Source organism: Myodes glareolus, chromosome 5 (assembly GCF_982192425.1).
Source record: "Myodes glareolus chromosome 5, mMyoGla1.1, whole genome shotgun sequence".
Classification (NCBI taxonomy): domain Eukaryota; kingdom Metazoa; phylum Chordata; class Mammalia; order Rodentia; family Cricetidae; genus Myodes; species Myodes glareolus.
In genome coordinates, this window is record NC_142030.1 from 71,650,373 (window position 1) to 71,677,696 (window position 27,324).

The 27,324-nt window shown below is 42.1% G+C and overlaps 1 protein-coding gene across 3 annotated transcripts in view; it reads left to right on the forward strand.

Moving 5' to 3' along the window:
* Positions 1 to 27,324, forward strand: part of Rgl1 (ral guanine nucleotide dissociation stimulator like 1) — a 255,495-nt gene that overhangs the window by 156,733 nt on the left and 71,438 nt on the right. The window lies entirely within an intron of this gene.

The window sequence follows — 27,324 nt, forward strand, 5'->3', positions numbered from 1 at the left end:
GCCCGGTGGACTTTCTGCTTCTGTTCCGGAAATTCATCAGTATTGGGATCACTTCGTGCCTCCTGTCTCTAGAGATGTGAAATCAGTAAAGGACTAAGTATTCTTCTTTCTCGTCTATTCTTTCTTGAGCTCCAGTTTCTTCTTTGTTGTGTTGGTCTTCCCTTTCTTGTTCAAAGGCCTTTTACTTGATAGGAAAGATAGAAGCAGAGATAGGGGTGAATAGTTCTGCTTTCTTGCATTATCAGTCCGAATTACCCCACTATCAGCAGTGAGCCACACCCTTCCTTATTCTCGCTCCTAGAATAGTTGACAACCGTTCTTGAACTGGCCTTAGACTTTTCTCAGTGCTCATTATTGCTGTGACTGTTAATCTTCGCATTTCTATGTCTGGGGCACATGCTATCCTCTAAGCAAGTGCTCAGTCTAAGTAAGGTGCTTCTTTCCTCACATTTAAGAGCCTTTTAAATTAGCTAATTTATTTTGTGTGTATGTGTTACTTGCATGTATGTCTGTGCACTACATGTATCTGCTTAGTGCCCAAGGAAATAGAGTTACAGGTGGTTGTAAGCCATCATCTGGGTGCTGGGATTTGATTCAGGGTGCTCTGGAAGAGCAACCAATGTTCTTAACCACTGAGCCATCTCTCCTCAATCCCTTTTTCTCTCATAATTTAGAAACCTGGTTAATCACTGTATTAAGTTTGTTTATTGTTACACCGAAGAAAGAATGTGAGAGCAGGTCAACTTTAAAAATCTGTATTTACTTATAGTGTTTATACTAACATGTATTGATACTCTAATAATTTGTTTTTATATTATGTGTAATTTATTTGATCATATTCACACACACACACACACACACACACACAGACGCACACACGCACTCACACACCCTTGACCCTCTGTGGCTCCCCTCTCATGTTGATACACTTCCTCTTCCCAACTAGCTCTTCTTAAGTCTCTTTTTCTGGTGACCACTCAGTATTTTTAGAGTTGCTTATGGCATCGTGGACAGGTTAACAGGAACATGGGCATTTCACCAGGGCTACACCACTGAAGACAATGTCTCTCCCTTATCAACATTAAATGCATATGAGTCCTCAAGGAGGGGTGGGGCGTCCCTGCCTCCACAGCAGGGTGCTGCTGGGCCTGCTCTGAATGGAGAAGAGTGGGGACATTGGCAGGAACAGATTTGGGACAGGGCTTCCTTCTGTTGCTGGGAAGGCGCTGACACGGCTGTTTGCATTTTAGACTTACTTTGCTTGAATGGTTTCCTGATTAGAAGCACTCTGGGGTTAGTGAAGTAGACACATAGCTTTAGTTATGTGAATGAGTGATTGACATGAGACAGCAGAAGAGGGTTGAGGGCGGAGTTTGGACTGTCCCATTCAGAGGGCACGAAGGTGGAGAGCAGCTAGTATAGGAGTCACAGAGGGTGTCGTGGAAGATGACAGTCTGCCCGGTCGCCAGTTGTAAGAGGTTTAAAATCTTATGTGAACTCTGCAGAAGAGGACTACCCTTGGACTGTTGGGCATTTCAGATTTTTATGTTTTGAAAAAATACATTTCAAAACTAAACACCAGGGGCTGGGAAGATGGCTCGGCCAGTAATGTGCTTCAGTGAGAGACCCTGTCCTGCCCAGTATTACATAACGTGGAGGACAATAAGGAAGACACCTGACGTCAACTTTGGGCTTGCACATGCATACATGAGCAGTGTGACTTCACACTTGTAAACATACATACACGCACAACACAACACACATACACACATACATACATGCATACACAAAAATAAAATAACTAAGGAAGATACTCGATGTTGACTTCTAGCCTCCACCTCCCTATACACATGCACTTACACATAACACACGTGCGCGTGCGCACACACACAGACAAACAAAAATCAAGCAAACTAGAAAAACTTAATAACAATGAAGCAAGTCATCTCAGAGGCTAGGCCAGGAGAGTGGTATTCTGGATGAGGACTGTGCCAACTCTTAATCTGTAGCACAGTTGGTTACTGCCTGCTTACCATCCAGAAGCAGCAGATTTGAAGAGCGTGGGTTTTTGGAGGCTGACACACTGGCAGCAACAACTACCTATCGTAGGGAAAGGGCTAGAGTCAAATGTCCCTTGTCAGCAAAGCCTACTCACTCAAGGGCAATCTTTCCTGCCGTGGAATTCCTTCTGCCCCATTTGCCTCTGTTTCCCCCAGATGCCATCACCAGCACACCCCACTGTTGATGGTTTTTCACTCCTCTGCTGGATCTAGACTCTAGAGGTCGTGGGCTGACTGTTCCTTTCCTCACTACTACAGATATCTGACAGATGAGTATCTCCTGAATGAATGCTTGTAAGTCAGATGCTGGAAAATTCTAGGGAAAGAATGAGAAAAGGCATGTGGGACTGTTTAGTTTTGGAATAGGCACATTTATCTGTGTTAGAAGCACACACCACAGTCCTGTTCACAGTTGGTGGCCTACTGGGCTGTGAATGAAAGGCTAAGTCACACTCAGATAGTCTACTTTTGAAGGCAGAAAAAAAAAAGAACGTATTTTTGAAACATTTCCATCAAAAGAAATGAAACTTTGAAAATACTGGTGTTTAACCCCCCCGCTGTGGGAAAATGACTGCTTACCAAACACTGAAAGCTCCCCCAGTTACGTAATTTGGATGTCACTTCTTACAACACTGTTTTTCCTTGGCCTTATCCACACCCTAAACAACATTTTTCCAGATTTACTTGAAGGCCGTTTTAAAGATTTGCCTTGCTCCTTGCCTCAGAGACTCGTCTCCAGCAGGTGTAGGGTTGTCTCTGAGCTGCACACGGAAGGCCACTGCTAGCCTCGTAGATTCCTAGACTCTGTGTCGTTGTGTGACGCCAGTGGCCATTTGTGCCTCTGACATCGATTTTGTAAAAATGAATCACTAAGTGTCTACAGAGGGTCTACCAAGTCACACAGGTAGATCTGGAAAATGCTATGATTTCCTCAATCAAGGCCTAGCTAACAGCATAGCTCTTTTGTAGATAAGTCTGCCTCTTTTCCGCCCCTCTCATCCTTCCCCAGAGTCGTCTCCTAAACATTAAAAGAAACCAAACAAACAAATCAACTTTTTTTTCTCATTGTCTCCCGTAGTGGGGCATGACAGCTGTGTACATGATTTCCCCGACTCAAAATAATTTCAGCTTTTAAACCTTACAAGCTAGAGAAGTGGCCAAGGGAAGTAGTTGGATGTGAAGGGAAGGCCGCCCCTCTGATTGGAATGACAGAGCAGTGTGGCATTTTGTTACCAGGCAGTTGTGCAGCTCCACTGGTTACATAATAGAATGGTCACTCAGCCCAGATCCTGGAATCCATCACCCAGGACTATTGTGTCCACTCGCGGAGACAGGGCCTTCTTTGTTCGCACCGAGTCAGCAGCTCGTGGTTGTTAGCTTAGCTATTAAGTTAAATCGCATTCCTGGAAAGGGAAATGCTGCAATCTCTCTCTCTCTCTCTCTCTCTCTCTCTCTCTCTCTCTCTCTCTCTCTCTCCTCTTCTTTTAAAATGGGAGGGAAGGATGCCTATTTGAAAACCCAAACATACAATTACTGCTGGCGACATGGCAATCATACTTTTTTGACAGGACAACTTGTGTTTTGTTCGATTTACACACTTCTAATTTTCCACGGTCCCATGACCTCTGTCATGTTAACATGAAATATAAATATTTGAAGTGGCTCAGTGAGAGTGAGGAGGACATGAAAGGGTTGTGGGGGTTAAATACGATCAAAATGTATTTTATACCTAAAGAATTAAAAATTTATCTCCAAAGAATTTTAGTAACACAGCCATGTATTTCGTAGCTTGTCTACGTTAGCGCTCTGGTCTGAATAGGGTCAGCTCCAGGGCTTGGTCTCAGGGTGCTGGCTGTGGGAACCTTTAAGATGTGGAGCCCAGTCAGAGATGTGCAGGTCATTGGAGGAGCCTCCCTTAGGAGGGGTTAAGTCTGCTGTCCTGTAATTCCCAGCCGGCTCTCCTAGCCTCTCTTTTGTGCCCATTTGGAGCATCTTGCTGCTGTGCTGCTGTCCTGCCTTCGAGGTCCTCACTAGGGCCAAGCTGATGCTTGAATCTCCAGGACTGTGAGCTCAATGCAAATGTCTTCCTTGAGAAGTTAGCCTGCCTTTGCATTTTTCTATAATAATGAAAAACTAGCCGATTCAGGTGTTAGTTTTTTTCTCCTTGCAGTCCCCAGTAGGGGGAATTTTGTATAGAACCCAGATTTGTGTTTCATTTACAGCATCAGCCTACGTAGAGTCGACTCTTGATATCTGCCACGTGCACACCAAAGTCAGGAGAGGTCAGCGCAGCACGACCTTGCCAGTGCCGTTATCTGTGAAATGGAAGTGATGTGAGGAGCTGATGTGGCCGTGTATACAGGGAGTCCCCGAATGTTAGAAAAGGCCCCACAGATAAAAGTCGTGTTATTATCTCTGAAATTTCCCGGTCAGATGCAAACGCGAACGGGGAGTTGGCTCCCATGCACGTCTTCTCATCTGCTCCAGCTGGGGACTCTGAGTAAAAACACTGTCAGGCAGTGACTGAAAAGAAAAGAAATCGGCCCCTTGTTCAAGGTGAAGGGGCGGGGGGTTGGAGAAGAGAGAGGTAGCACAGAGATTTTAGGAGCGAGAAATGTGCCCTGGAAAAGCAGATTTCTCTCGTCATTGGTTTCTTCTCATCATCTTTGGACTTCATCTGCCCTGTTGCAGTGTGTAATATTTGTTATAGTGGTATGGGCCCAAGCCCACAGCCTCTGTCGCAGGGTTTGGGTAGAGTAGGTGAAAGGTGAGGCCTGTAGCCTGCCTTTCACAGGTGCCCGTAGAGATTCCGACATCAGAGAGTATGGTTCACATTTCCTGGTGCTTTGCTCCGCTCACCTCTGGTCTTCTAACTGCGCCTTCTTGACTTGTCTGCAGTCCATTCGCCCTGCAAGCCCACTCACATTTGTGCTCACCTACTTATGACTCCCATCTGTTTCCCAAAGATGGTCAGGTTCAAGATCAAAGTCCTCCTGGTGGGCATTCCAGAAGATGTTTCCATGTTAGTTTGTTTCAGTCATAAAAACTTACTACAAGCCCTGAGACCTCAAACAGCCTCTAAGACTAAGAACCTGGCTGGGAAGAGGGGCAGTTAAAACGTTCAGATAAAATCCTGCCTTACTTTGTGTGGCATCTTTTGTGTGCAAAGCCCTGAAAGCTGTTAGGTTGGCTAACACCACACAAGTACAGTCCTCACAGTGTGCTTATTCACACTCACGTCCTGTGGCTGGTGGTTTGACTGTGCGTTCATTTCTCTGACACCCCACTCAGAACTGTAAGAAATCAAACTAATGCAGGCTCCCAGTCTGTTTTCAGGTAGGGTTGTCAGCGCTGTAGCATTTACAGCTGATGCAGCAATAAGAGCAGTGTGACTCTCAGGGACCAAAGACTTGATTCAGCATCTCCATCTTGATAGGAAGGGAATTCTGGAGGGAAAAAGAGTCTCATGAGTTTAGTAATTTTTAGTTATGACAATGAACTATAGAACCGACTAGGCTCCAGAAATGTGCAGAGGAATAGTTTTGGCAATGGCCATGAAGAGAATATATCAGCTTAACTTCACTTACCTAGGATTTGTAGTTTTGATTTTTGTATTTTTCATGGGATCTGTGGAGTCTCATATGCTTTCATAGATTTTTTTTAAATGCCTACTTTAATTCCTCTATGCGTTTCCCATTCAGCAAACATTTATAGAACGCTGTGGCTTGGTAGACCCATGGCTAGGGACAGAGCCCAGAACAAGATAGATAGAATTGCTGCTCTCCTGTATGTGAACTGGTCTGGTGTGACAGGGACGTGGGTGGTGTGGCTGCAGAGGGATGCTGGGGCTTGAGGGCTGATTTGTATAGATACTGCTTGTTCATAAGAATTATTGAGAAGCCATCCAGAAGACCACAATTGGGTCCCACAACACAGAAGGAGCCAATGCCAAGATCCGAAGGCATGAATGAGCCTGCTGTATCTTAGGAGTTTCATGCAGGTCAATGAGTAAGGCTGAGGCTTATAGCGCGATTAATAAAAACTCAGAGACAGAAGCTGGGGTTCAAAGTAAAGGTCAGAAAAGCAAAGCAGTCAAACTCTGGCTTGTACCTCTACCTCAGTCTGAAATAACGATCTTGCCTCCAGAAATCTCAGAATAAGATAGTGTCTGAAAGTTCTCTCTTCCTGTCTTACATTCCTCTCTAGGGCTGGGATCTAAGGCAAGCACTACTACTACCTGATTTCTATGGCAAGCTAGTGTGGCTGCTGGGTTTAAAGGTGTGTGAAGGCGTAAGTCACAAACAATCCCACACCAGTTTGGAATTATGATTAATAGAATGGTTATTTATTCAAAGGGGAAAAAACTTACAGATTACCATCCCAGACAACAGCCCCTCTGCGTGAACAGGAAAGGAGTCTAGGAGCCGGAAGCGGAGCTGGAAGCCAGAGAGAAAGTGGAGGACAGCCGCTGCTTTTTTAAAGAGAGAGAGAGAGACCACGTCCCAATGGGCTGTTATCTCAGCAGCTATTGGCTGAAGGAGCGGAAGGAGCTCCCGCAGCATCTCCCCCTTTTGTTTAAGTAAGAGAGTTCTAAGCCTACTACGAAATTATATACAATAAGTACAAACCTATGAAATTATATACAAGAAATACAAATATCCTATTCTAACTAGCTTAAATCTTGTATAACAAATAACTTGGCCAAGTCATGAGAGGAAAGTAACTACATTTATATAATCTTCAATCCCATCGAAGATCTGAGAAGGGAAATAATGTTACCTGAGTAATTAGGAAGTGCAATCAGACAACTTCCAGAACATGTAACCAATCACAGAGACAACTGGCTACCTGGGCAAACACCCAAAGTCACGTTTGCAGTGTTGAAGCAACCAACTTTGGCTAAGGCCTGACGTAACTGCCATACCATTTTCAAAGGCAAGAAACTTTTCAAAACTATCTTACCCTGTCTTGGCAGGATATGACAGTCCTGTTTTATCCATTTATGGATATTCTGTAACTCTGTCAGTAGTTGAGGTGTGGGCATTTCTTTACCCAAAGGCCAGTTCTGGCAAGAAGAAAGGCTCCAGGTGGAGTATCTTTGGTGCTCAACATTCTCTCGGGAATAGATCGATGTTGCCAGGAGCGATTGTGTCTCACTACCACAGAACTCTGAATTAGATTAAAGGCCATTTTCTACAGCTCTTTGAAGAGGTTGAAGATTATCTATCTATACTGAATATAATCTCTATGTATCTAAAGAACCTGATTAGTCTAATTATAAATGACAAAATTAGATGATCATTGATCTATATAATTCTCAATACCTATCTAACTTAAAGACTGAGACAATAAACAACTGTGCAATAAATGAGGACAATATGACCTCCAAATATAAACAATGTGCAAGTATACATTCTAATATGGTAAATATATATATCAATACATAGACAATATATAAGTATCTTAATCAGAGGTAGAAGTGTACAATGCAATATGGTAAATATACATATATCAATACAATATATATATATATATATAAATACATAAAAATGTTTTAAGCAGAGGTAGAAGCATGCATGTATACAATAGTGAACATAATTTAACTTTGTATCAATATATAAGAATCAATATCAATATATTTGTCTAAAAACAATAACTCACAAGTACAAATCTATTATCCCATAATCCAATTATCCCTCTTTTTTTTTTTAAGATTCCTGCGCTTATAAAATTCCTCTCCCAACCCTCAACCCTATACTAATTATAACCAACCCCTAAATGATGTCCCTAGACCCAAGGACAAACTTTACTGGGAGAGTGGACGTCATTCTCTAGAATTACTTCCAGCTGTCATGGGGGCGACGTTCTTTCTGGGGGATCCTGTGAAAGTAAAATGATGGGTTAAATTTCAAGATCAATGTCTTTTAAAATTGCAAATAGTCTCTGAGTATTTTGTGGAGGTCTGGCCAGAATGTTGTACAAGATATGCATCATTTCAGCTAACCACGTTGGAACCGTCTTGTGCAACTGGTACCCAAAACAGGTCTTGTAGTAGCACTATCAGTATCATGACGTCATATCAACCAGGTGGAGTTGTTGTTATGGGGCCCCATCTTCTTCCTGGAAACTTCAAATGTCACTGCAGGAAAAACTCATTGTTCATTGTGGAAAACTTAAACAGTAATCACATAGACATATACAGACATACATATATTCAATGAAAGGCATGATAGATATCTTTAATGAAAGGTATGATAGATATGAAGAAAAGTAAAGATGTTTTCTAAACTCATATTTCTTTCTGTCCCATATCATGGCTCTTGACATGAGACAGAAACTCCAGAAACTCTGGGTTTTTCTTTTAACAACAGGCTTGGAATTAGAGAGGGACTGAGCCAGAGTCCAACTCCAAAAGCAGCTCTATAAATTTAGAAATATGATTTAGTATATTTTACTTACAGAACCTATTCAGTTTTCTTGATAATCCCTATTGGGCCATTATTTTCCATCTGTCAGTATTCAAATATCCAGGGTCCCTTGAATTTTTCAAAGATGAGTGTTTTCTTGTGGAGATAAGAACAGAACCCTGCCCCCATTCTATATGTTTTTCTTACCAACTGTATGAATATCATCATTGTAGATGAGCTGTCATTTCTCCTTTCCAAGAGGTTTCTCCTCTTCAAATCGAACCTTTATTAATTTTGATGGTATCCACAATTTTTCTTCTCATGTGGAAACAAGAGCAAAACCCCTTCTCCAACGTAGCACATCTCCTTGCTCCCATTGAGAGGTCAGCACGTCCTTGAAATAAACAGGTTGGTTTAGTGCAGAAGTTTTTTCCATTATCCAATGCCTCTCTGCTGCTGTTGTTCCTTTCTCATTAGCATTAAGAAAATTCAAGGTTAATAAAGCATTATGCAATCTATTTCTGGGGGTATCTTTTGTCCCTTTCTGTTTGTTCAGCATATCCTTTATAGTATGATTTGATCTTTCTATAACTGCCTGACCTGTAGGATTATTTGGTATACCTGTAATGTGTTTTATATTATAATAAGCAAAAAAGCATTTCATTTTCTTAGATACATATGCTGGACCATTGTCTGTCTTTATTTGTGCAGGTATACCCATGATGGCCATAACTTCCAATAAATGTGTGATTGCCAAATCAGCCTTTTCTGAGCTCAGGGCAGTTGCCCAACGAAAACCTGAATACGTGTCTATGGTGTGGTGTACATATTTTAATTTACCAAATTCCATAAAGTGGAACACATCCATCTGCCAGATTTCATTCCTTTGAGTACCCTTTGGGTTACTCCTTGCAGGCAACGGTGTTTGATTATAGAAAGAACAAGTAGGACATCTCTTTATAATGTCCTTAGCTTGTTGCCATGTAATGGAAAACTCTTTCTTTAAGCCTTTACTATTGACATGATGTTTTTTATGAAATTCTGAGGCCTGCAGAACACTTCCAATCAATAATTGGTCAATTTCAGCGTTACCTTGTGCTAGAGGGCCAGGCAGACCTGTATGGGACCTGATGTGTGTTATGTACATTGGACAAAGCCTTTTCCTAATTATGTCCTATACCTGGATAAACAATGAAGTCAACACTGTTTCATCTGGTATGAATTCAGCAGTTTCAATATGCAAGATAACTCTTTCTGCATATTGTGAATCTGTAACTATATTAAGAGGTTCTTTAAAATCCCTTAGCACCATAAGAATGGCATATAATTCTGCCTTCTGGACAGAATTATAAGGGCTTTGTTCCACCTTACTCAATTCTTCCGATTTATAACCTGCTTTCCCTGATTTATTTGCATTGGTATAAAATGTCCGGGCACCAGCTATTGGAGCATCACGTACGATTCTAGGAAAAATCCAAGAAGTTCTCTTTATGAGGTTAAGACTATCACTTTTGGGATAGTTGCTGTTAATTTCTCCCAGAAAATTAGCACAAGCTCTTTGCCATGGTTCATTATCTTCCCATAGCTTTCTTATTTCCTCAGTAGTAAAAGGCACTATAATTTCTGCTGGGTCTATACCTGCTAGTTGACGAAGTCTCAGTTTACCTTTTATAATTAATTCAGAGACCTTTTCTACGTAAGTTTTTAATTTTTTACTTGGTTTATGAGGTATAAATATCCACTCTAAAATATTATCTTCCCTCTGCATTAAAATCCCTGTAGGAGAAATTCTGGAAGGCAGTATGACTAGGATGGAACTAAGATTCGGGTTCACCCTATCCACATGTGCCTCCTGTAATTTTTCCTCAATCATTGTCAGTTCCTTTTCTGCTTCAACTGTCAATTTTCTGGGACTATTCAAATCTTTATCACCATCTAAGGTTTTGTTTAAATGAACTATTAAATCAGGTGTTATCCCAACAGCAGGTCATAGACTGGAAATGTCTCCTAACAATCTTTGGAAGTCATTAAGAGTCCGTAACCGGTCTCTCCTAATTAGTGCCTTTTGCGTTCGAATTTTCTCTAACCCTATTCTGTAACCTAGGTAATTAATAGAATCTCCTCTTTGAATCTTTTCAGGGGCAATTTGTAATCCCCACCTAGGCAAGACTTTCTTTACTTCTTCAAACATACTTTCCAAAGTATCTTTATTTGAATCAGATAATAAAATGTCATCCATGTAATGATAAAGTATGGACTTGGGAAATTGCTTACGAATTATTTCCAATGACTTATTAACAAAATATTGGCACAGTGTGGGACTATTGAGCATCCCCTGTGGGAGGACAGTCCATTGATATCTCCTAGTAGGCTGAGAATTATTATAAGTAGTCACTGTGAAGGCAAATTTTTCTCTGTCCTTTTTTTGCAAAGGGATAGTGAAAAAACAATCTTTCAAATCAATAACTATAAGAGGCCATCCTCTTGGTAATAGAGAAGGCAAAGGAATTCCAGATTGTAGCAGACCCATAGGTTGAATTACCTTGTTGACAGCTCTTAAATCTGTCACCATTCTCCATTTACCAGATTTCTTTTTTACAACAAACTCAGGAGAATTCCAAGGGCTGGTTAATTCTTCAATATGGTTAGCATCTAGTTGCTCATGTACCAGCTGTTCCAAAGCCTGTAGTTTATCTTCAACTAAAGGCCACTGCTTGATCCATATTGGCTTCTCAGTTAGCCATTTTAAAGGTAGGGCTGTTGGTACCTCTAAAGGTTTGCTATTGACTGTATGTTCTTGTACAGCCTGAATGACTGGTGACCTTTTCCCACAATACCTCATTATATCCTTCCCAGAATTGTGAGTTCCTGGAACTACAGGAATGTTAATCTGGGTATTCCATTGCTGTAGCAGGTCACGGCCCCATAAATTTATTGCAATATTGGCTATATATGGCCTTAGTCTTCCTATTTGCCCTTCAGGCCCTATGCATTCCACCCATCTTGTGCTTTGTTTTACACAAGACAGGGTTCCAATTCCCAGGAACTGAACATCTACCTCTTGAAGAGGCCAATTCGGATGCCAAGATTCTGGAGTAATGATACTTACATCTGCACCTGTGTCTAATAAGCCTTCAATAAAAATGCCATTTATACAGACTCTTAGCTTTGGTCTTTGATCGTTAATAGAAGTCTGCCAAAATATGCATTTACTCTGTCCTACTGAGTTTTTTGACTCATTTTCCACATGTAATTCATCATTTAGACCAGTATTACTTTTTACAGCAGACATTGGAGTTTTCAATTTTCTTGGTGAGACACATTTTCCACTGTAACTGGGAATGACTGGGCCACTTTTGGCTTGGGGGCCTGCGAGAGGCCCCTCAGGGAGTTTCCCAATGGTATCAGGTTGCCTTGTCTGTCTGTTATTAACCTGCATTCGTTGAACCAATGTCGGCCTTTACCGCATCTCCTCCATATACCTGAAGGCTGAGGTCTCCTATTTTTGTCATTCCCAGAGGAGATATTATTCCTAGAATTTCTTTGCCTGCAATCCCTTTTCAGATGTCCCAATTTACCACAATTAAAACACCTGGTAGTCTGATGTTTCCTCGTAGCTTTGGAAATCGCTTCTCCTACCCAGGATTCATCATTGTAGCTAAACGTCTCAACATTCATTGTATGCTGTATCCACTCTTTCACAGGTGCTGATCTAGATCTTAAAGGCTCAATTATCTTTTTACACTCTGTATTTGTATTTTCAAAAGCTAGAGATTCAAGAAGTATTCGTCTAGCTTCTGGGTCTGTTACCCCTATGTCCAGAGCCTTAATTAATCTTTGCACAAAGTCAGTAAAGGCTTCTCTCTGTCCCTGCCTAACCCTGGTATATGATTTGACCCTTTTTGCTGGATCTTGTATTCTATTCAAAGCATTCAAGGCTGCTTTGTGACATAAGGACAGCACTTCTTCATCATAAAGTGCTTGGACCTGTGGATCAGCATATGCTCCTACACCAAGAATTTGATCTTGGAAAACCTCCATACCTTTTGCTCTTCCTTGCTGTTCCATATGTTTGGATTCCTCTCTGAAATAAATTCCAAGCATCAAGGAAGGTCCATCATCTAAAACTGCAGACACTACCTGAGAGAAATCATGGGGGGTATCTCTGACATTAGAAGCCCAAGTCCTTATCATTTCCTTAACAAATGCAGAGTGCAAGCCATAATTAACGACAGCTTGCTTAATTTCTTTTAAATCATTCATTGCTATTGGTGTCCATCTAGCTTCTTTAAATCCCTTTGAACCTTTAGAAGTTGACCCTTTGTCAGAATAAATTACAGGGTATGTCGTTAGAACCCTGGGTAAGCCAGTTCTAACAGCTGGTGGTGGCATTGTATCCTGTCCTTGTGCCTTCTTACTCTGTTCACCAGCTCCAATAATTTCTTCAATCATTTCTAATCTTTTTATCATTGTCTCCCTTAAATCCTGAATCTCCTAACCTACCCGTGTTTCTAGGAGTTTCACTAAGGTATCAGTTTTTTGGTTCCCATTCTGGAGGTACATTCTATCTGTTACCTTATCAAAACTTTGTGGTAACGTCTGAACATTAAATTCAACAGCCTGAACCCTTTCAGGTAACTTCCTAGTACCCTTGGATATGGAGTCAATTTTGTCTATCATAGTATCCACTTGTTCAGATAACCCCTGATTTTCAATAATTTTAATCCTTTCAACTAGTTGTTCATTATTAGTCCATAAAAATCGTATCTTTCTTAATGATAAAATATTAAAAAGAAAACTGAAACTTAGTAACAAGTAAATTAATGTATCCCCATAGTCATATAAACCTTGCATGACATAATCCAGTGTATTAATAAAAAAAACACAGTAAAATTGGCGTTGGAAACAAAAACTGCCATATTACGTCTTGTCTAGTAGGAGGTGCTGTTGCCAAGTCGCAACTAGAACCACTGCAAAGGTGACAGAAACAGGGTCCTGTTTCAGTGTCCGCCTTAGTATTTGTTAAAAACTAGGAAATATAAGTTGCTCAAGAAAGAAAATGTAATTAAATCAATTCCATACATGGAACCAGAAACCCAGAATCCAGGGGTTGAAAAGAGCAACCCGGAAGCCGCGTATGCCTCCATGTGACTGAGTCGTTCTGATTCACGCCACTAAAGCACCACACTTCCAAGGGAAATTTAAAATCAACTCAGAAAAGAGCAAACCAGGCAGGCAGAGACTGTCCCGAGCCTGTGGAGCTTGGGAGGCATGGGGTTTAATTGAACTGCTGGCTCCACACACAGGGCACAGGCCACAGCTGAGGGAGGGCTCATGACTAGCCGAGCTGGCGGCAAGCAGTTGAGTGGGAGGGACGGGGGGAGGGGGGGGCTACAACCAAACGTTAGACGCCAGATGAAGGCGTAAGTCACAAACAATCCCACACCAGTTTGGAATTATGATTAATAGAATGGTTATTTATTCAAAGGGGAAAAAACTTACAGATTACCGTCCCAGACAACAGCCCCTCTGCGTGAACAGGAAAGGAGTCTAGGAGCCGGAAGCGGAGCCGGAAGCCAGAGAGAGAGTGGAGGACAGCCGCTGCTTTTTTTTTTTAAAGAGAGAGAGACCACGCTCCAATGGGCTGTTATCTCAGCAGCTATTGGCTGAAGGAGCGGAAGGAGCTCCTGCAGCAGGTGTGTATCACCACTGCCTGGTCTGTAAGGCTGGCCAGTGGGGCTATTTTCCTTTTCTGATTCTCAGGCACATTTTATTTATTAAAATACCAATAAAATGCCACTACAGGGCCTTAGGGAGGGAAGTGGATGGTTGTGGTGATGAAGGTCAAGGAGATTGTTGGTGAGGGCCTTGGGAGTTCTGGCAGAAGGCTGGTTCATCTCCAAGTGTTATGGAAAGCTGAAGAGGTTTTAAACAAGAAAGTGACATGACCCAGTTAGCATTTTTAAAAGTCATGTGGGTTACCCAATAATGGTTTAAGAGGAGTGAGCCTTCTAGCCATAGATGGAAAGAAAGGAAATAGTGTGCTGGTTTAGCTGTGCAGCTCATGCTGCAGACACTGATGACTGTGTGCACTAAGGGCTGGGTTGAGTCAGACAGGCCATTGCTCTGTCCATTGCTCTCCTAAGTTCCTGGCCTCCTCTGGAACACAGATAAGGGGGACTTATCTGTACAGGGAAGGGCAATCTTATTCTTCTGGTAAGTGGAGGATCCCTGTGAACAAATAGTCTGAAGTGGAAACAGTGTGGCTGTTAGGAATAAATCTGCAGTTCATCTATCTTCATCTTCCGGTGGAGGGACACACTCAGTGCTGTTAGGGACATGCCTGGGGTGAACTCCCAAGTTACATGATAAATGTAGCTTATGTGGATACTTTGACTTCAGTCAAAAGCAGAGCATGCCCTTCAGAAGCATGGTCGTGACTCCAGGTCACAGGTTAAGGAGAGGCTGGGAGCAGGTGAGTGAGACTACTGAGGTGTGGATTACACAGCTTTAGTCGAGGTGCGGGGTGTTCATTACAATATGGCAATGGATAGACGAGGTAGCGTAGACAGTGGAGCATGAGATACAGGAGGAGGAAGTAGTGATGAGCCTGTGGGTCCACAGGGGAGTTTTACAAGTGCTGAGATAGCATTGTGGCTAAGTCAGAGTCTGAGTCCCGACACTTGCGTATGAATCCTGCCTTCACCACTTACATGCGACCTGGAGCAAATTGCTTGGCTTCTCTGGACTTCAGCTTCCTTATCTGGAGAGAGGGTATAATAGATGCATCTGCTGTATAAGGTTATTATGAGATGTGCAAAATACTCTTAACGATCATTAATTGTTATTGTCAGTTTTTCTTAGAAAAGAACAGATTTATTGAGTACCCTGCATGGGCCAAGCAGTAACTAAAGAACCATTTTTGACCTCTTGTTGTTCTTGAGTGCAAGGGTCAATGAGTTCCAGGAAGGCATTCACAGTGCCAGTACTATGGTTGCCACAGGAAGTAGGTCCTGAAACATTTCCACAGGGCGGACAACCAACAGGAAAAGAAACGAAGGCAGAGGCCAACTCCGTAGGCTGATCGTAATGCCTTCCCTGTTTGCCACAAAACCCAATCAGTTTCATAACATCAGCACTCAAGAAAAATCACCATAGTGTTCTTGAAAACATTTTGGACTGTTGGCATGTGTGTCAGGAAAGCCTTCACGTACTGCATTGCTCTTTAATCTTGAGTATTTGGAACTCTAGCGCACGATCAGAAAAGCTGTCTCCATGTCAGGGTGAGTTAGGGAAGAGTCAATGATGTTCTTAGCCTGCAGACAAGAAAACAGAGTAGGGGAGGTCAGGTAGCCCTGTCCAAGCTTGTATTAGTTCATTTCCTCCTTGTCCCTTCAGCGAGCCTTGCAAGTTCTTGCCTTCACATTGCCACACTGTATTTCTCACACCTGCTACAGTAGTCGCCATAGTCACCCTTCTTCTAGGTCTTCTGGACCACAGGGTCAGAAGTCAGATTTGTCACCCAGAACCTGAGCTGAGTCTTTCAAAGACTATAGTGTTCAAGAGGAGAGACAAGTAAATCTCCAAGTGTGCATTGTTTTTTTGGTAAAATTTTAAAAATTAAATTATTTTTAATGTAAAAACTTACCATTACTATGATTGAATGTTTGGAACTGTCTTCTGAACTTTTGTTTTGAACATGAGTACTAGAACCCATTGCCTGGTTTCCTGGTGCTGCTAGAGACAGCATAGAGAAGTGTGCTGCTTCTGATAGAGATTCGTACAGAGGGCTGCTATTTATGTGCATCTGGCCAGGGGTCCCATCTGCAGTCACTACTCACTGTGACAGAGGACTGATTCCGAGGAACTGTGCTCCCTCTCTGTTCCTCCTTTCTGTGTGCGTAGGGCAGTGACACAAGCCATGGCTCTCTGGCATTTCTACCACGAGCCCATAAAACTCACAGGCACTGATGGCTTGAAGACTGTCTGCCTCTGGGGGATAGGAGCCCGTAGGCATTAGTCAGTCAGTGATGAGCCCAGGAATCTGCTTTCATATTATTTAATTGTAGAGGAGGTATATTCATCTGGTGATATCTTGGCATCAGTCTGGTTCTTTGTTGTGTTTATGTCTTCCAGCAACCATGCAGTAGAGACTCAACAAATGTTTATAGAATGAATTTATCGACTTAAGTGCATTTAGGAGCAAATAAAAACAACCAAATTACAAATTAACCTACTGCTGAGAGGTGTGGAGAACACTAGCAAGTTCTCAATGATTTATGGGTCTAGAACTAGAAATAAAATTTAGTTTCTTGCCATTTTACTCTGTTATTTATAATCCTTGTCAGTTAATCTCAGGGTTCTATAATTTCCTCCTTTAAGATTTTTGTGCATTCACTTGGCATGTATTTAATGTTTATTATGCTTTATAAAGTGTTAAGCTTTATCCATTCATATCATCAACTGAAAAAAGTTCACATTATAATCTGTACTATTAGATTTGTAAACAGCAGAAACTCCTTTCTTTTACAAACTGAGGTTTCCTTAGTATTTCATTTAGGTTTCTTGAACAATGGAGACTGTTTTAAGTCTCTTAAAACATGAAGAGTAGATCATGAGCCATGGGAATGATGAACATGTTATTAGGTAGACAAGGTTTTTCTTTCCAACTGACCTGCCTTTTTCCATGTATATTTTTGACCATTAATATTTAGTGAACAAAAGTTTGCCTTTTCAATCTCTGTTCACTTGGAGAAGTTGTTTCCGTTTTCCCCAGGCATCAATATTTTCAATAATCTACTTTCTTTTTCTTTCTTAAGTATCAAACTTTTTAATCTATGTTTTTGCCTATATCCTATTTTCAACCATAATACTATTTTGTCTTTAATTCTTTAAAAGTCTTTGACTCAAAAGTAGACTTAAACCTAGCATGTAGGTAAGTCAGCTAAGAATCTGAAACTTGAGACAGAACGTGCGATCTTCCTAGGGTCCCTAGTTGTTGAAGGTAGTTCTCCATGTAGCCACTCATTGCTCACTTAGCTTCTCTTGCACACATTGGTGAAACTGTTCATCCTTCTTAGACAAGATTTAATTACCTAAGAACATGTAATAATGAGGGAGACTTATTTTCCTCCAAAGAAGGTCGTAAGTGCTAAGGCAATATAGCTTTTGAGTGTTAATGATTTCAGTCTGTGTAAGGAGTTAAATAATGCTGGAGCTCACTTAAAATGAGAAGATTCAACATTTAGTGATAGTATGGCTAAAGGAAAATTGAAAAGGACTTCAGTATTACATACAGTATTTATTGTGGACAGTTAGTAATGTGTAACCTTGTTCTTTGTGTCTTTTACCTTTGTGTCTATTACCTGATTTTATAGTTTTCTTATAAGAGTTATTTGAAGATTCTAGGATGTGTAGCCTTGTTCTTTGTGTCTTTTACCTTTGTGTCTATTACCTGATTTTATAGTTTTCTTATAAGAGTTATTTGAAGATTCTAGGATATTGGGTTTTGACACTCTTCAGCATGCAGATATGGAGACTGAGTGTACAATACCATATTGCTTTGTGTTATTACGCCACACATTACCATGGGGAAGAGAGCCGTACTGCTACCTATACTAGTTGGTTGAAGAACTTTGGGTAACTTCTTCAATTCTCCTCCAGTGAAGTAGTGGCCATTCCTGCAGTATGGGATGACTGTAGGGTTTGGGCATCCAGTCCATAGTGAGTGCTCAATAGTTTACGTCAGCGCTCCCTTTCCTCTCTTTTATAGCATAAAGGCGGTTTTGTAGAATTCAGTGTAGGTGAGAAGTGTTCAATAAAAGTGAAATGTGTCTTTTTCTGAGAGATGTGCTCAGGAGAAATGCAACTGGGTTCTCTATTCAGTTGTCTGATCATATGCTTGAGAGATCCCCATTTGCTCTGTCAAGAAGCCCATGCTTGAGGATGTTCCTTATCGTAAACATAGTACTTAGGGTAAAGGGTTTGCCAGAGACCTGATGTCCCACAGTTTTGTGTGAACTCTAAAACTGCTATTTATATTTGAATTTCTAAGTCACATATCAACTTTATTTATTTAGTTAAGTAGTTAGTTTGTTAGTTTAGTTATTTTCATATGGGAGAAGAAAAAATCAAACTACACAATATCATTATGAGGGTTCCAAAAGGGAGTCAAGGTTTCATTGTCAGATTGATGACAGGGCTTTGTGCGCTCTCTCTCTCTCTCTCTCTCTCTCTCTCTCTCTCTCTCTCTCTCTCTCTTCTCTCCCTGTGTTTGTGTGTGTGTGTGTGTGTTTGTGTGGGAAAGCTCAGGGTTGTGGCTAAGGCTTTCCATTCATAGCTGGCTTCATTCACAAAGAATGGTAGGTTGTACGGTGCCTCCTACCTCCTGCTGACACAGGTAGTCATTGGTTGGCTTATAGAAATCAGACAAAAGTCCAGACAACAAAGACACCTGTGAACTGGGACTGCAGCATCCGCAGATCTTGGACCCTGGAAGTGCTGAGAGAGAACAAGGACGGGGTGTGTTTCGGGGATGTTCACTCTGTTCTCCTTGGGACCCTGTGCGGTGATTTTTAGGAAGTGCAGCAGTGACTATCCTAGTTCAAACTCTAAATGCTTAACTTCTCAAGGTACCCGGTGATTTTTTCCTTATAGTAGATGACCAGAACATTGGGACTTTAAGTTTTAGCTCTAGTTTCTTTACTAAATTAATCTCAGAAACAGAAAAAGTAGCAGGGTGCAGTAGTCACAGGTATCTCAAGTCCCAGTTGCTGGGGGTCACTGAGGCAGGAGGATCACTGGAGTGCTAGGGGTTTGAGGCTGGCCTGGGCAGCAAATCTGATTTGAAAAAAAGAAAAATACATGGATAAATAGAGACAGACAAAAGGAAGGGCTGAGACCATTCACAGCAAAACCGGAACCCTTAGAAGATGTTCAGAAATAGTTGTATGTGTTAGAAATGTTGGAGAAGTGGTCTGTTGTGGAAAATCAACTTCCTGTTTTCTCAGGGAAGGTTCTTGGACTCTCTAGGGGTGATCTAGGAAACCCTGCTGAGACAGGATGGAGGGGGACAGGATTATTGTGTGAGAAAGGCCGGCTATTGTTTGCTGTTAGGACTCCCATAGACTTTCCTGGGGATGAAGGACACTGACTGCAGAGACCTGGCATAGGGGTTCATTCTGACAGGTGACCTCAGGCGGGTTGTTTCCATGGCATTCACTGTTGCAAACATGCTCAGGTCTCCTACTCCACGCCTCTCCTTTTTCTCATAGTCTAGAGGCGTCACTTTCTGTCTTCTCTGAGGTCAAAGACCATAGTGGCAACAAAACCCTTCACTTGAAGGGGACACAAAGGTTTAGCTGCCCCAGCACACTGTGAGGACTCTGGGCCGTGGGGTGCTGAGAAACCAGCTCTGCAAGAGCACCATGCTGTCTGTCACGTGTCTGTTTGTTTGTTTTCTCACATTTGGTGTACATATTCCCAACAGAGTTGAATTCATACTAACACGATGCCACTGACGGGCGTCAAGAAAGAATATGCATAGTTGGCAAGTGATAGGTGCTGGCTCGGCCGTGGCATGTTTGCATGATTAGATGAAGGTGCATATGTTGGTGCGTGTGGATATGTGGATACGTGCAGTGCAGTGAGGATTTCTTCTGGGGTCTCTGCCCACAGATGCCATCACAGAACCTGGCACACATGCAGGTGGCCCCTCTCAGTTTGCTGTCTTTCTTCTTGAAGCTGCTTTGTTCTCACATTCATCCTGCTGGCATCTTCAGCCTGTCGCTGATGTTTTACATAACGGCCTTCCCAGAAGGCTAAATCTTGTCTGGTTGTTGTCACTGACTTCCCTCTGAGCCCCTTCTTCCCAGCTTTCAGATTTCTTCTTACTGTTCAATTATGCGTGTGTCTGAATGTTAGATATGTGCGCATGAGTGCAGATGTCCTGTCGGGGAGGCCAGAGGCATAAGATACCCTGGACCTGAAATTGTGAGTCGCCTGATGTGGGTGCTTGGAACTGAACTTGGGTCTTCTGGAAGAGCAGCAAGTGCTTTTAACTTCTGAGTCATCTCTCTGACCCACTTTTAGATTTTTTCTTAACTGCCCCTTGGATGCCAATTGGATGTCCCTAAGTTAGTTCATACTACCGTAAGAATCCTTAGAGGAAGGTCAACTCAAGCTGTATATTTCTATTTTTAGTTAATTAATTAGATTTATATGTGCAGTGCTTGTGTGTTTTGTATTTGTGTGTGTATTGTTGTGTGTGTGCAGGTGTGTGCATGGCTATGTGGAGGCTAGAGATTAACATCAGGATGAATTCAACTTCTCTCCACCTTACTTTTTGAGACAGGATCCAGTGAACCTGGAACTCACTCATTGCCTGGAGTGGCAGCCCGCATGTTCCGTGGATCTGCCCATTGCCACCCCACCTCCCAACGCCGGGGTTATTTATGTGTTGTGGCAGCTTCAATGTGGGTTTTAGGGTTCAGACTCAGACTCAGGTCCATGCTGCTTCACAGGAACTTTAACAAGGAGCGATGCCCTCAGCTCCTCCAGTCTGGCTGTTTCTAAAGCAGAACCCAGCACTTCTCCTACAGCCCCTCGGAGTTTCTCTTTCATGGTGACAGCATCTGTGTAGTCACCATACCAGAAATTAGGGAACTGTCCCGATGCTTTCTTTGCCTTTGTCTTTTGCCTCTACATAGAATGGTGCATCAAGTCCTCAAGGTTTTCTTTCCATTTCCTAGACCTTCCCTCTCTTAACCAGCTCTTTGTACCAGTTAAGACCTTCCCACATGCTCCTCTGCAGCACGGCAGTCACCAACTGTTTCCCTAGCTTTAAAGCTGTCCTCATCAGTTCTTTCCCCAGGACCAGTTTCTCTGACTACAGATAGAATGCACCCTCACCACTGACTTCCCGTTTCCTAGAGGACCTGGCATCTCCACTCGGCAGGGACATCATTTAAGTCCTCTGTAGTCAGGCAGGCCCCAGATGACTATCTAGCCAAGCCATCATTTTGTCACATTGCCTCTGCAACCACCTTCCCCCTCATGCTTCATTCTCCTTAATGGCTTTGTTTATGCCGGGCTCTGTGCCTGCTGTGCCCTTGCCAACATTGTGCAGTCGCAGTGTGGGCACCGCCTACTCAGGAAGCCTTTTCTGGCACCTCCAGCACACTGGGTCCCTCTCGGTGTTTCCAAGATGTGCTGTCTGTCTTTCCACATTACACTCACAGTGAGTTATGTTGAGACTCAATACCTTCCAAGTAGGGACTTTGGTATTTTGGGTGCTTTGAACTGAAGGAAAGGCGTGCAAAAAATGAGGCCTTTCTGACCTTTCGACTTCCCCTTTATCTCCTCAAACAGAAACTAAACCATTTCTTTCCAAAGCAGTTGGAAGATCTGAAGTGTTATTCCAAACTCACTCTATTTTCTGTGTAAGATTTGACCGTAAATTACACCCGACTTACACCATCTGGCAATAGTTGCTTGGATCCTCATTCCAGAAGGGGTTCTGCTCTGTAACCAGAGGAAGGCACATGTGGTGCTTTGTATGAGATGTTCTCCATATTCTTGGGGATCTGAATATTTGGCCTCTAGTTGGTGGCACTACGGGGATGAGTTTAGGAGGTGTGCCCTTGTGGGGGAAGTATGTCACTGAGGGAGCAGGCTTAGAGGTTTCAAAAGCCAAGTGCTGCTTCCAGTGCTCTCCCTCTACTCCTGGTTTATAGCTTGAATGTGATCACTCAGTTGCTGCTCCAGCCATATATATATATATGGCTGCTACAATGTTCCAGCCATATATATATATCTGCCTGCTACAATGTTCCCCATCCCCCACCCCAATGGTGGTGGACTCTCATCCCTCTGGGACCTAAACTTTCTTCCTACAAGTTGCCTTGATCATGGCATCTTACCATAGCAGTAGAAAAGTAGCTAATACATCTCACTCTGCAGGAAGAGACCCAGCAGGCAGTAGGCAGTGTTGGGTCCACCTCTTGCTCTGTTGCCCCGGTCATGCCCCCATTGCCCAGCTTAGCCTCTACATGGGTGTCCATTCTTCACTGACCACAAACATGAGCACCATTTTCCCTGACCCTTCTTTTCTGAAGACCACAGGTCATGGAAAACTTTGAGTTTATAATTTGCTGTAGGTTTCGCTTGTTAACCTGTCTTAGTTATGGGGATGGGACCTGTGGCCTTATAATGGGTAAGAGACAGTAGCACACCTTCTGCTTCTGTGGTTCTCATGCCTTCCTTTCATGTTTCCTCTATTGTACTGAAGAGCCCAGGGAATTTAAACTGCAAAGCTTTGCTGGCTCGTGGTACTGTTGCATTAATAAGTAGTGAATAACTAGATGAAGAGGTGGAAGAGGCATCTATTCTCCATGCTGTAGAATAAGACTGTGGAGCTCATCTAATAAAAATACAGGACACACTGTCAGCATGAAAATTCCTAACAATACAGAATTACCATATAATCAAGCAGTCCCACTATAGGGCACATCTCCAGAGGAAGTGAAATAGTTTAATTCCACCAAAAAGAAACTTGAGGTTCCCTGTCACTGCAACATTAGTCAAGGTGTGGGATTGGTGAGCGAGTAGGCTGTAGAAGCGTGGTGTGTATACTCACAGTGGAATATTACCCATCCTTCAAAGGATGCTGTGACTTCCAGTACTTACATGGAAATGGAGACGTTATGTTAAAGGAAATAAGCCAGGCACAGAAAGACAAATGCCACATGTTCTCACTCAGCTGTGGCTGTTTACAGAGTTGATCGTGTCAAACAGAACAGAGGTTTTTACCTGTTTGGAAGAGCAGCGGGAAGGCAGCCATTGAGAGGGTGTATAATTAGGACCACAGACAATGGTTTAAGTATGCACTTCAAAACAGAGCAGAGTGTAAAGGTTAGAGACACATAGTGATGCTGATATTTACTGTGATGGGAATGCTAATTATCCCGATTTGTTCACTTCAAATCATAAACACATCCTGACTTACCCTACCCACAAATAAGCGTATACATGTCTATATTTCGATGAAACTCGGGTTTCTCTTTAAAATAAGGAGTAGATTTTTTTAGTTGTGTGGGGAGGTCCCAAATACCACATGAGACATTTCTGTAATGCCCACAAATTATTTAGTTATTTTTTATTGTTTATCTGCAGTTAAAATTTTGTTCAGCATCCTTTAACTGGCATGTCTAACCTAGTGAAACTGGCAAGTCTAGCTTAGCCAAAGAGTGAGTCCACGCTTAAGTAGATGTTCACACCATGCTGAAGCTGGCGTGGAGCTTGCAATCCCAGACCCAGAGTTTTTGTGAGCTCTGGCAATTAGGAACCTGCACATACAGCTAGGTTACTTGGGCGGAACTGTAGATATTTATGCCATGGGCATTAGGCATGCTCTCTTATTCAAAGCTGAGTTCTGGTAGCATAAAGAGTTGACCAAAGAAATAACCATGCAGCAATTTTGTGGCCTTGGTATCATGGTCTTGTCAGCAAAGTCATGGGGTTCTGATTAAACCCAGATTGAGCTGTTTCCTGTTAGCGTGCTAACCCACAGGGCAGGCTCAAGCCTCCTTGTCTGGCTTTCCAAGTCTGACTTACTAAACCCTTGTCTGCCAAAGTTCCACCCTTTACTTTTAGACTTCAATTAGAAATTAATAAGATAATACAAACAAAAGTAGATTCTGAAGTCTCTATAAAGAATTATGGACCTGTTGACTCTTCTGTTGCAAAAACAAAACTTGAACATTTCAGTTTATCCGGTCTGGTATTGACAGATGGCATTTAAAAAATGATTTTTATACTTATTTATTTAGGGGTGTGTGTGCATGCATGCATGCGTGTGTACCACGATGCACTTGTGGAGGTCAGAGGACAACTTCCGGGAGTCAGTTCCTTCCACTATGTGCGTCTGTGTGTGTTGAATGTAGGTGGTCAGTATTGATGACAAGCACCTGAATGACTGAGCATCTTGCCGGCCCAGAGAATATGTTTTTACATTTCATTTCTGTGTGACTTCATTTCAAAATGATTCCAGGAGTCAGCAGATAATTTTAAGCTTTCGTTTGTTTGTTTTGTGAAAATGTACTCTGTTTGAATATTAGCCAGTTATAACTCACCTAAAACAAAACAAAGTGAAATCCTGGTCTGTCCAGTGACAGCAAACAGTCTCTATGGTATTCAGTAAGAATATAGAAACTATAGGAAACACTAAGCAAATGCTGTGACCGCTCAACACTCATTGTTGTGTTTCGTAAGAATGGTTCCAGCCAACAGCACAACTCTGTACTTCATTTTATGATATCGCTGCTTGCCATTGCGTTCACAAATAATCTTCTAAATCTGAGCATCGCACATAGCACACTAGATGGTGCCTTAAGTCACCATGCTTCTTCCTGATGGCAGGAAGAAACACCAAGGAGCAGGAATCGGCCTAGACACAAAGGGGAATCACACATGCAGACGGAAAGGAAGGGAGCACAGAAGAAACAGTCAGCTAGAGAGCCATTCCAGTCCTCAGGGAGCAGCTTGGCAGCCTGCCAGATCTGTTCCCTGGAGTACCCATGCGGTCTCCAACAAGCACTTTTCTCTGTGTTTGAGTTCTTAGTCACATCAATATCAGTGAAAAGTTAGTTCTTTAAGCCATTGCCACTTTTAATGAGAAAAGTCTTGTTTTAGAGTAGAGTTTGCACTTCAGAGTCAGGTAAGACTCCAAACTACAAACTGCATGGTGAGGGGGCCCTGGCATTGTCACAGAGTGAGGAAGCTTAATTTAAAATTAGAACCTGACCATTCCTCCCAGTGGAGAACCCGTGCCTTGTGCCAGGACCCTTGGCATTGAATTCTTTTTTAACAACTTCTGCATTATTGTGTAGGCAGATAATTGTTTTGATAGAGTCTTTTGAAGTACAAAGCAAAAACTACAAAACATCCTTATATTTTAGTATTTCATTAGGAAAGAGATCAAAGAGGCTGGGCGGTGGTGGCCCACACTTTTAATCCCTTACTTGGGAGGCAGAGGCAGGTGGATCTCTGAGTTCCAGGACAGCCTGGTCTATAAAGTGAGTTCCAGGACAGCCAGAGTTATTACACAGAGAAACCTTGTCTTGAAAAACCAAAGAGAGAGAGGGGGGATGGGAGGGATGGAGAGAAAGAGGGAGAGAGAGAGGGGTTTTTGGATAATTTTTATTGCATTTGAAATTTTATTTTTACTATTTATTTATCTGTGTATTGGAAAAGGTTCTCACTTATGCCAAATTGACCTGGGATGGCTGGGTAGATAGGTGTGAGCCACAGATCTAACTAATTGGCATTATATTTTATAATGTCTTCACTTATATTTTTCTCTTAAAGTAGAAAGTGGTAAACATGAATTCAGTACATGGTAGTTCATTCAGAAGTTCTGTAAGATGCTTTTGAAAGGAAGGGAATGGACCTGGCAGTGCTGTGACCACACCTACTTGCTAGAGTTTAACGTCGTGTTTGGACACATTGAAGCCCAAGGAAGTCAGCAATAAAGAAACGTCTTTGACTTTGTTGAACTCTGTTGTTTCTGAACTTGACACAGGACCTTATTTTAAAAGCAAAACAAAACAACCTAATGTTTTATATTACATAGTCAAATCAATACTGGTACCTAGTAATAAAAAGTGTAATTAGAGTTTGAGACGATCCATTTTTCACTCATTGTTTCTGCTTTTACAAAAGTTAATTGGAGCTTCTGGAGAACAGCTGGACACTGTGGCCCAGCTTGCTGTAAAACTGGTACAGAGTGACAAAGAATAGCTCCTAGGCCCTAGTCTGAGCTAACAGTCCTGAGAGCCCTAAAGAAATCCTGGTGTTTTTTCCTGAATCAGACCACTGTCCTTGGAAATTTTTCTTTTATAAACCTTTTATTTTATTTAAGTATGTGTATTGTGTGTGTAAATGTAAATATGTGCATGTATGCACATGCATGTCTGTGTGTCACATTTGTGTTTATGCCCCAAAAGGCCAGAGGAAGGCATCAAATCCCCTAGAGCCCAAGATACAGGCAGTTACAAGCTCCTGACATGGGTTCTGGGAGCTGAACTTGAGTCTTCGGGGGAATGGGAAGCATGAACTGTTGAGCCATCTCTCCAGCCTCATCCCCGAAAAACTTAAAAACTGGAGTAAGGGAACAGAGCCATGCACCACATGCCCCCTAGGCCTTAACACCAGTTCCCACCAGCAGTAAGACATCATGACGCTAAGCTATCTGACCTCGCGGTGGTTACCGATATGTGGGTCTCTCTAAAAGCAATCCCTGGGTGAATTGCCTTCTTGCAGTTTAACTTCTGACAGGGCACGTGAAAGCAAAATGCGGAACTCAGTAGCCACAGTGTCATCACTAGAGGCTCATGTCATCCTTGTCATTCTTACCACTTTGATTTCTGTATGCCTGCTTCAATTTAGTACTTTAGGCAACCTATAGTAAGTAATTCAATTTATAACTCAGATATATCGCCTGGTAGTTCTTTGCACCAATGAGAATCTTTGCACCAATAATAATGGGAACATTATTATTCACATTATTCAATAATAATGTGAATAATGAGAACAATTATTTGCTTTGGAAACAAATTTATTGTAGAACTCCTCTTGGTTTCCTTAGCACCCACAAAGGAGTTCAACTTGGAAAATTACATCTGCATGTAATTTGCTAGGCATGGATGTACTGAGAATGCAAGGCACACCCTTATTTTTTCTGCAGTTTGATTCTCTTCTCTCATCCTCCGTTTTCAAGCCTTTCACATTTTGTCAGTGTGCTTTGCACATTATGGTTTATAATTATTAGTGTACAATGATATCTACTATTAGAACACTTG